Consider the following 11,601-nt stretch of genomic DNA (forward strand, 5'->3'; position numbering starts at 1 on the left):
CGCTCCCGGCGCTTGGGCGGCGGCAGGCGGCTACGGCGTGTGCCCGGGCACGGCGAGGGGAGCTTGGGCCTTGGGCGCCAGCGGTCCCCCTGCGTGCCCGGGCATCCCCTGCCCGGGTGCTCCACGGGAGAGATTTTCAGCAAGAAACAAACGAAACAGTGATTCTTGTCGGGAGCTTTATGAAGATGCTTTTCTGTATCCCAGACAGACCCAAAGCTGGTCGGCATCATGAAAGAGCAGTGTCCTACTGTCCTCCGACCCCTAATTATATTATTTTTTAACATGCAGTAAAATGCTGAAAAGGAGCCGGTTTCACATTGTCTGCTGTGAAACCTTTAGTCATTTCCTTAGGTCACCAAGAGTGGTTTATACTTCTGCTTTAGTAATAATTGCAGCCTGCGTATTTGATACCATTAATGCACAATCAGTTCAGCAAATGTTCTAACAGTTTCAAGCACCCAAGGCTCAAGGCTTGCCGGGAGATGCTCCTCTTTAGAAATGTCTAGCAGAGGACAAGGAAGAGGACAAGTCTCAGCGTTTAAGATTTGGTAATGCTGGTATTTTTCTTTGCAGGCCTGAGGTTGTGCAGGCACTGAACTACTTTACACACACCAGGGTGTACAGCAGTCCACAGATATGTTTCACATTCTCTGTAGGAGATGTAGACCTAAATCAAACAAATAAGTGTTGCTGACACTGAAACACAGCTTACTGCCATCCACTGAACATCTGCAAGGGTGAAATGTTCAGTGAGAACAGCTTCCAGGAGGTACTGACCTAGGTGGCTCCTTGCAGAGCAGTTTTCCCTGCAGAAGGAGGTATCGGGGCTTGGAGTCGAGGCAGAGACCCAGCAGCATTGTGTGGGTAACCTCAGTCCTCTTTTGCTCACACACCCTGAGCCTCTTCATTGGAGAAGCAGTTCAGCTCCATGACAGCAGCGAGTTTTTAAAACGAATTGCTGGCGCAGCCTGGGAGTTGAATTCAGAGTCTTGGATTTCTGTCAGTTCTCTGAGGCAGATACTTTTCTCCTAAGCATTCAGGGAAATTTTAACGATGAGTTTTCCTAATTGTTTAGTCAACTGTCTCGGTTATTTGTTACCAGATATGATAAACTTTTATCCTGAAAAGTTGCATACATCTGAAATTAGTTTGGGTTTTATTTTTATTTTTTCCCAAACTGCGTGTTTATAAAGAAGACAAAAGGAAAGAAAGAGGTATTTTACAAAACAAATTACAAAATAAGGACCTAGAAAGAGAGACGTGAGAAGCTTTGACAAAATTTAAACATTGAGCTACTTCTTTGACCCCTGCTAGTCGTGATGGAGTGGTATTTACAGGAGGATTAACACCTTTCATCATGGATCATGCAGGAGACTGAAAGAGGTGGCAATAACGGCTGCTGGAGTAAAGATACCTTTCATCTTTCCTGCACTGGTTTTCCTCTACCAGCTCCCTCTGCTACTATCAGCCTTGTAGCCTCTTACAGCGACAGCAGAGCAAGAGCATATTGTGGTTAAAAGAGCTGACAGCTTGCCAAAAGTAGTACTCGGCACTCACGGTGACAGAGTTGTGTCAGTGCCAGTGAATTTATGAAAAATGAAAGTAATTCTAGGGCAGCCTCATGCTTACAATAGGAGTATAGGTCTTCCCAGCAGGTTGCAATTTCAGAAAGTTTTAGACAGTAATTTACATAGTTTTAACTAAGTAAATCATAGGCTTTGTAAAATCGGCTTGCACTACTGAAAACACCTCTTTCACTTACAATGGAATATGAAGTCAAACTACAATTTTGTACGTGCATATTGTTAAGTAGCAGGATGTTTGGGAGGAAAACCCAAGACTGTCGAATGGAGGAGGAATTTCAGATACTATAAATGAATATGTAGTCCAAGTCATTAGTGTTGTAAACAGTTTAAAGTTCAACTAAAAACACGACACAGGGAGCAATGGTATCAACGCTAGGGAGCATTCAGACTTTGCAGCACAGAGCAGCATTTCCCAGAGTGGATTTTATGAATACCAATGAAGAAAGAGTTTGAAAATTATTCCAAGGTTAACTTCCAGTTTAGTAATCCCAGTCTGTTCAGTAAAGCTTTTAAATATATATTTAATTTAAGGTGGCTTCTTAAGTTTCGCCTATGAATGAATTAAATTATTTTTTTGAACGAAGCCTGAGTAGAAGTGCTTTTGCTGACTCAGGACTGACTTATTAGGGAGGGAAGAGCATAGTGATAAATCGGAGAAAACAGACGTGTTGGGTGACAAGGAGCAGGGACTTGGGCAATGCTGAAAATAGAGTCATTGCAGAAGTGTAAGAATTCAGATGAAAAAGAAGGTGGCTATGCTGATGCTAAGTCCTTGGTGCTGCAACTAGATTGTTCCGGTTTAATGGTTATCTGCCTAAGTTCGTGACTGTGCGTCTCTGACGTGTGTGTATGTGTAACAGGAATCCTGGAAAAAACGTGAAAGAGAAAAAAGGGAACTTTCTCATAAATGCAGCCAACATAGCAACTTCTTACTTCATCTGTCACTTCCATTGCCAACATGCTAGTGTGATCTCTGTAGCAGTGCACCTTAGGTCATGAACTAAATATATATGAAATACGGGTCTTATACAGTATTTAACAAGACGATGTTATCTCAAATTGCATTTGAGGGAACAGTCCAGAGTGGGCAGCAGGCAAGTGGACAGCAGGCTGCTTAGAAATAAAGGTGTAATAGCCTGAAGTATTTTAGGTAACTAAGTCAGGAAGAACAATCAGCAGTGTTTGCCAAAATGTGTACATTCACAAATACGTGTGCATAGCTGTTCAGGTGTGAACTGGAAATGAGAAATCACCTTTGAGTTTTAAAAGTATTTGGCTCCAGACAAAGCCACGAATGTTTTTTGTAGTTGTATCCAAGCCCTAAACTCAAAGGTAAATAAGAGGATCACCTACAACAAAGGCAGCGCTTGTGGTAGGCTACTTGGAATAACAAGTAATTAGTGTGAATGGTGGTGCACAGGAGAGGGGAAGCAGAGGTTGAGAGCTGAGGGCAGCAGCTGGGTGGGTGGATGCTGTCCTGAACAATGAATCCCCAGCTCTACCACTTAGAGGTTCTTAGGGGTATTTTGTAAACTAAGGTAAACAATCAGAGAAGAATCTGATTAAGTTTAAGCTAAAATTGCCCACTATATCTGATTTATTATAAGCCTTTTCTTTCAAACTGTGTAGCTAAGAGTAGGAATGGAAGTCTGAAATGAATCCTCTGTGCTGTACCATTAAGCCTGTCTGTATTGTAGGCAAGGTAAATCTGAATAAGCCCTTTAAACCTATGTTGCTGTATTTGTTATCTGTGCAGAGATAGAACGTGGATGATAACTCCAAATAAAGCCGTGAGCAGAACCTGGAAGCTGGGAGACATTTCCCTGCAAAGCTTCAAAGGGTCATTGTAGTGATGCCAAGTGCTGAATGTTTGGAAGGAGTTGCCTTCAGCAGATAACACCCCTCCTGTAAGGAGCAGATGGCTGAGAGAGAGCCCACAGCTCTGGGCAGATCCAAAAGCATCAGAGAGGGATGAGTTCTCTTGCACTTGCCCTTTAACATTTTTAGTTCTTTCTGTTTGTAAAAATAATTTCTTTTCTATTGTGCCAGTTTGTATATGTGAATAGTAAGTGAACTTGCCCTTTCTGAAACAATAAATTGTTAACATTCTTTGTCTAATCTAATAAATTCTGTCCTTAAAGTCAAATTCCAATCTTCCCTTCAAATTGTGAGTTGTTTGACGTTTAACTTAGCTAAGGTTCATTTGATTTAAAACCACGATTTAATGGCTCTGAAACTAGTGTCCCGAAACATCACTAAGACACATTAAGACACATCGCCAGTTCCAGTTCAGAATGAGATATTTGATTCTATCCCCCATCTCTATCTTTGACACCAAATAAATAGAAACAGAGAATCAGTAATGGTCGTATGCATTTATTTATTTTGGTCATTCTGTGGCTAACACTACAGCATTACAAGAGGTTAAATTTGTTCATGTTTATTTTGCTGGCGGCTTTTTCTGACAATTGCTTGGCTTTTGAGAGGCATTTGTTTTTCAAAATGCTTTTAAAATTTGTAGAGGGTATTTTTTAAACTGCCATGTACATGTACTCAGCATTGACAGTCTGTTTAGCTTTCAGAAGTAATGACATCTTTAGTATGTTTTAGCTCCTAATTCTCTTTCATATTTGACCTCTTGTATATACTACATTTGACTTATGTAGTAAAGGACTTCAGTATAAAAATCTAATGTAATTTGGCTTGGATAAGCAGTACGACGTTTAATATAAATTGTAGGAAATCTATCTCCAGTACCCAAAGGGGTTATTAAGAGCCAAACAAAATCAGTGGTAGGCTTTCCATTAACTTCAATTGTCTTTGGATTGGCCCCTTACTCTTTTACGGTTCTCAAGTATTTTTATATCCTTTATTACATAATGGCTTGAAACTTAACTCAAAGGTCTATCAGCTGTATTTACTCAGAATGTGCCAGAATATTTTGAAGTCTGGGAAGTCGCTTGGCTGGTGGAATATTAATGTTTTGCCCATACTGAACTGTGGCACTGACATGTAATTACATTGATCAGTTGCGTGTGATACAATTCCCAACTATTATTTCTTCTCTTTCTGTCTCCCATGCTGTTTGTCTTTGTGTGTGTACAGCTTGTTTAGTTGCAATTTTAAAAAAGTAGGAAAACATAGAATTCATTCTTTAGCCTATATGGAATAAATGCTGTTTGAGTAAGGTCCAAAGCATTGATCTTGTCAGTAACCATGTACTTCATACTCCTAGTCTTACTGACTTTAGCCTATTTGTATTTGCGCTACTATTTTTGATATTTGTGAAATAAAAATTAACATTACTGTGTAAAAGTCTTGACTAAATTATGTGCTCTTCTAAAATGCAGATGAGAAAAAATATTCTTAAAATATTTATCCTATTCAGATTATGAACAAATAATGAAATATTTTCCTCAAATTCTTGGATTACCTTTGTTAGTATCAAAGGCTTTGGTCCTGTAAAGACTAAAACGTGTGTTTTAGTGAAATCCCTCAAGAAGAAGGGGGATTTAAAGTCAAGCCTCCCACATCCTAGTGCTAAGAGCTATGTTCTTTCTTTCTGGGGCTATCATTTCTCCTCCTAGCTTTTACCTTGTATGTGGGACCAGCTTACTAGGTTTTGAGTCAGTAAGATCGCTGAGCAGCCAGCTCTGGCTGTGTCCAAGTACAGACATGGCACCCCTGATAAGAGGTACATCCTATCCACACTCAGTGGTTATCTGATAACACTGAATATAGAAATAAATAAACTGTGGCTAGGTTGGCAAGAAAAAGCAGAAAAAGCACATTCTTTGGCTTTGTTCTATGAAGAGGTCTGGTCCCTGACCCAAGGAGAGCGTTCACAGCTGAGGATCATAAAAGGAAGGACGCACATGAGTAAGGTTTCCTAAGCTTTGACTACTGGCTAAGTTAGTCTGTGTCTTTCCTTAAGCCTTTGCCTGCATGGTAGAGAAAGGCGATATTTATTTATTTATTTAATAAAGAGTGGGATGATAAGAACAGATGCACTCTGAAGGAGCAGAAGCACAGATCATCAACTAGCTTTAGCTGGGTGGAGTTGTACTGATTTTTGCTGAGGATTTCACCCAGAATTCCTGTTTTCATGTGTATATTTATACAGGAAGAAGAAACGGAGAAATAAGTCCACACAGAGAGAAGCAGGTAAGATTTTTTTTTCCCCTCCCAATTTTCCATCAGGCTTTGTTGAGGCTTTAAACAAGTATTTAGAGGAATACAGAGTTCCCCTGCCTCAAACTAATGGAAATTATGTTTCCTGTGTGTTCCCTAGATAAAATTATTTCTTTTGCTTGGATAGGAGTAAGATATCTCACTGCAGATAGCACTTTCTTGGCACAGCAAATTATGAAAATGTTTTTTATCATCTGTAGTTTGAAGAAACTGGAAGGACAGTCTCTGCCTGGTGCCCTGTTAACTTCCCTCTCTGATAGTTTGCCCATCTGAATTTTTGGGTTAACACCATTGTTTTTTAAAATCCTTAGAAGAACAGAGCATGACTTGAACTGACAGAAATCTATTGACACAATAACAAAGACCAGACCTCATTTTGAAGTAGTAATAAACAAAATGTTCAAAAACTATTTTACAAAATTGTGCAAGGTAGTGTTGCATGTTGGATTTCTAAAAAATCAAACAATGTGAAAATCCACCACAATATTATTTCAGTAGTACACCAGATTTAAAAGCCTGGTGCTAAATTAATTACACTGAACGTTTTTGAGGGCTATTAATTTCAAGAAGTGTTAAACATGATGCAGCTACAGTGTCTGGCTCAGGAAGCCCTAAACATCAGACTGGAGAAAATTGAGAACAGGACAAGATATTATTTAACTTGTATGCTCTGTTTTCTCTAAACAATATGATATTGATCACTCTGAGGCACTGGTACTGAGCTATATGTTTTGACTTTTCTTATGTTTTTAATCTTTAGGGTGGACCTGTAGCGAGGGGTGGACTTACAGAAAAAAGGATACACAAAATAACAAGGCAGCAAGAGCTACCTAACCACTGCCAGATTTACTTGGGAAACCTTAGACGGCTTGTGAATCTATACCTTTTCTTTCTCTAATTGCCCCTATCTTGTAAACAAATTTATGGTTTAGCTGACAGATAAATAATTTAATTTTCTTCTGGCAGACATTGAATTTAAGATTAAACGTGCATATGGATTTTCAGGACTGCACCCTTACTACTTTGGAGTTGTAAAAATGTGTCTTAAAATGGAAAGGGGATATAAGTGCAAGGCTGGAGAAGCTGTGATCAACATTTGGTTGAGGGGTCAACATCTGTATGAATTAAGTGCCAGAAGGCAATCTGCTTTATAGGTAATGGATCAAATCCTAAAGTTGTGCAAAATAGCACAGCTGTATTGATAACCACAGAGATTTGTAAGCTTCAGTTACCTACAGATGACAATTGGAAATGGGAGAAAATAATCTAATTCAATTAGATTAGTTTAAAAGATTAATTCTGATTTTATTGGTAGTATAAGGAACTGTGGTAAATGCTATGTAATTTTTTTAATTTGATGTCTTTCTGGCATAATATTGATTTAAGTACTCTCTTCAGTTTTACTGTAATTTGAAGGTTCTGTTCCATTACCTTTCTTCCTCTGTGGTTAGGAATTTTGTTATGAACTGTATGAGATAATGAAATGGCTTATGGAGACAGAGATTTCAGTAAGGATAAAGAAAATGTAACTGCTGTATTCTGACATTTAATACTGTTGATCATCTCAGTTTTGTCATTTTAGAAATAGATCGTAAGTAGATCTGAGAATGAAGGCCAGATGGTCAGTGGGGAAAAAATAAATCCTTGTGGTATCTTTCTTTATCATACAGGTTTTGTTCCAATGACTACGTAGGTCAAGAATGAATAAAACAATAACTTCAGCAATAAAATTTAGACAGGTATAGTACTACTACTTAAAAACCCAAACAGACCAGCTACTTCATATCTCCAGCTAGAAGAAGGCCGTAGTGTATCAGCTTCCCCCAAATTGCCTCTCCTGCATGGACTATCTGTAGACATTTGTCTCTGCCTTAATCTTTCCCCAGACCTCATGAGTATAACATAATTTCTTATTCTTTTTCCAGTTAAAAATGCACCCTTTCTGCATCATAGCTGTCTGGCTTCAGAGCTGCTATGTTTACATCTATGGTCCTGACAAAGGGAAATCAAGATTAACTTGTTACATGTGGTAGAGTATTGTTTGTGTTTGAGAACACAGGTAAGTGGGTGCGTTAACGTGAACTCCTTCTTTACATTCCTTAGGCAAAGACTCATTATTCCAACCTGTTGGGGCAACTTACCTCCTTTGGAGTAAAGAAGGTATTATCTTTAATCCGACTTCATAGGTGTTATTTTTATAGTGCACCAAATATTTTATAAGGATATCTAAAACTCTGTTTTCTATCTAGAAATAACAAAGTATTAGTTAAATAAAACTAATTATTAGATAAATGGATGTATTAAACAATGTACATGTGTGGATATATAACTGATAAAGAGAAAGATATTGAGTGCCATTGCTAGAATTGTAATACCTTATTTTACAGTATGGATGTCCTTGACATAATTACTAACATCAAGTCCTCATCTACTTAGTACCATGTGACGCTCCTTAAAACTTGAAAATATTCAGAAGACATGTCAGCAGCTCATGCTCTGTCTGACAAAGAAATGTGGTTTTGACAAATACCTGAAGGTTTTGATAGGTGAACAGAACAAAGCCGTGAACGTCTGTCTCTCTTCTGTCAGCAGTAGAAAGGCTAGTGCTGTTAAAACACAGTCCTATTTCCTGCTGTATCTCAATTTTCAATTAAGTGAAATTAATCAGCTGGAAGGGCTTTGAGCTGCTGTGCTTTAAGGAGGTATAGAAAAACTGCATTACTGTCAGTAGTAGAGCATCCTACTACTATTGGTATTCTAAGTGTTCTTCTTTATGAGGCTGGGCTATGAAAATATAAAATTAAATAAACGTGTCTTATTATTAATAATCTCCTGTTAGGCCTATTGTTCTGTAATACTGTTCAGTTTTCAACTCCTTTGCTGTATGGTTCAGAGACCACCCATGGGCTTGGAGAATGCTTTCAGCAGGTCATTGCTGAAACTGTCAGATGAAATCAACATAAAAGATAGCAGAAAAAACTGTAAAAAGCAGAGCCAAATTATACTGTTATACTACAGCAATGTCTGAATGCAAGTTGAGGGAGAAAGGTTGTAAAGAATGGAAAATGTTGGGTGTCATAATAGTCCCTGCTGGGGGACACCTAGTTACACTGGTGTGGCCCCACTGACCTACATGACTGTGCTGGTAAAAACTGGTCATAGGATTTATATGATTTTAATACAGTTCCAGTAATTAGGGAGAGAAGACTTTACATTTAAGTGAGTTTTCTTTTGGTCCTGCCTGTGTGTTTTTAGTTTTCCACTGCATATAATACTTTCCTTTTGCAGGATCTACCGTCATGAATTCAAAATACAGTCCACAAGTATAATATCGAAACAGGAGCTAATGAAAAACACTGGATAACAAAACTTCTCATATCTTCAACAGTCTTCAAACACCTGTTAGAAATTTGTTTTGTAACCTGCCCTGAAATGTGATGGAGATTAATGCTTATGAGTCCCTTGTGAAAGTGTAAAATATCACAGTTTAAAGCTTCACGTACAGGTCGACAGATAACATGTATCTCAAACACATCTACTGTGTCCCACCAGGTTTATTCCAAGCTGATGTCCTCTGCATTCAGATGAAAAGAATAGTTACCCTGGACAATGCTGTTCTTTTAACTATCTGAAATAAAATGTGATCTGATTAGTTACAAACCTAAAGTGACTATTGCTCAGAAGTGAAGATATTTACAAGTAAAAGTGATCAATACAATGAAACATTTCCTTTCTTTCATTCTGCTCTATTTAGACTGGTCTGAACTTACATATATTGCAAAGGAAAAGGCTGTTTAAAATCTGTTCATTTTTGTCTACATGGTGATATAGACTTGTTCATAGGGGAATGAAGGAATGTTCAATCAAGAAGAAGGAACATAATGTAGGGGAGGCAAAAAGATGATTATTTGCCTTGTGTATAATGACAGTCTTAAAACTAAAAACATCTTTTTAAGCAAGAGAGATCCTCTGTAACATTTTTTTCCCACTCAGTCCTTGATAACCTCCTTGGCTTCTCTTTTCAGAGTACCCCCGCATATGTAGAAGCCAGCTCATCTGTATTTTGAGGATGAAGGGTCATTTTAAATTCCACAACCCATTAACAGCAGGTTTACTGAAGTTAAAACATTCAGTCTCTAAGCCCTCTGCAAAGGCAATATAGTCAGTCAGACCTTATTTCACATCTTTCCTCTTTGATGATACAGATTTAATCTAGAGATACTGCATTTGCTGATTTGTAAAACTAGGAATTCCCCTTCTATAGATCTATGATTCTTTGTGATGCTCCTACCTCTCTGTTTCCAGACTCTCTGCTCTGCTAAGAACAGACGTCCTGCTGTTCGACTGGAGCCTTAGCATTCTGTATTTGAAGATAATCCCTAGGCCACCAGCATTTTTTCAGCATCTGTGAACATAAAGGTTATGACAGTTGCCCCTTCTGAATGTAATCTTTGGTTTTACAAGAATTCTGCTCAAAGATTTTCAAGCTGTGATTATCTCTTCTTGCTTTGTGTGGTATTGCTAAGAAAAAAAAATAGTGGAAGTTTTAAAAGCAATACATTCTGCAGTGTTATAAGACCTTCAATTTGCAACTAAATTATGTACTTAGCTTTACACACTTGACTTCTTTGGACTATTTAACAGCTTACACTGCAGCACACGTTTAAGTGTTTGCAGGATCAAGATCCACATCCTCTCTGCACCATTAAATGTTTTGCAATTGAAGAGTGGTTAGATTCCCCAAGGGGTTGTCTTTTATGTAGAAATGAAGAACATTCATGGCTTGCATCTGGGATTTCTCATCTTGTTTGAGTGATCTAATCTCGTTAGTGTGTGTGTGTGTACTCATGCACTTAAATACGTAGACATAGTAATAACCAGAATAAGCTTGCTGGGGGAAAAAAGCAAGCAGGAAAAGGAATTGCCAAGTATTGTTTAAAACATTTCCCTCCATTTTGTGGAAATTTTAAAACATTTTATTTTCTGGCCAGGTCTATAAATTAGCCACTGCTTCCCTGTATTCTGTCTGCCTAGACAGAAAATTGCTCAGGGCAATTTTCAATATTCCAAACCATTGACTAGCATTTAGTGTACAAACTAGAAAACAGTTAAACTTCCCAAATTTTCCTTTTTCTTTTTTTCTTCTCATATTAAATTTCATCTCCACTTCTCTGGGCTTCCCTCCAATGCTGGTCTGGAGCAATTTGTCATAATTTGTGTGTGTGTGTGTGTGTGTGTGTATATATATGTTTATATATGCATATGAAGAATATACATGTGTGTGTATGTGTAAATACATACACATGTCCCTTTTACATATAAAGGATATATAATGATATTGGTGAATATAGGAGGTTTATTGTTTTGTCCTATGGTTTAAACTGTAAATCTGCCTAAAGCATCTAAGCAGATTTTTTACTGCATGATGCCATGCAATTTTGTGTCATGTAAGTCACATTACAGGCACCAAATTTTAATATGTAGGGTTTTTTTGTGTTCATGACCTATATCACCTGATACTATCAGCTCTCTGCAAAGATCTTTTAAGCCCTCCATAAGAAAATTGTAGTTCTTTCTTTGTGTAGCTTTTGTGAATCACAAAAAAGTTACACTGATAGCTCTGGAAGTATTGTCCAGCATTTCGGGCCTCGGCCTTATCACAGAACATAGGTAGCACCATGGAACCAGTTCATACAATCATAGAATCTTTTTGGTTGGAAAAGACCCTTAAGATCATCGAGTCCAACTGTTAACCTAGCACTGCCAAGTCCACCACTAAACCATGTCCCTAAGCGCCTCATCTACACGTCTTTTAAATACCTCC

Source organism: Aptenodytes forsteri, unplaced genomic scaffold (assembly GCF_000699145.1).
Source record: "Aptenodytes forsteri isolate BGI_AS27 unplaced genomic scaffold, ASM69914v1 Scaffold292, whole genome shotgun sequence".
NCBI lineage: Eukaryota > Metazoa > Chordata > Aves > Sphenisciformes > Spheniscidae > Aptenodytes > Aptenodytes forsteri.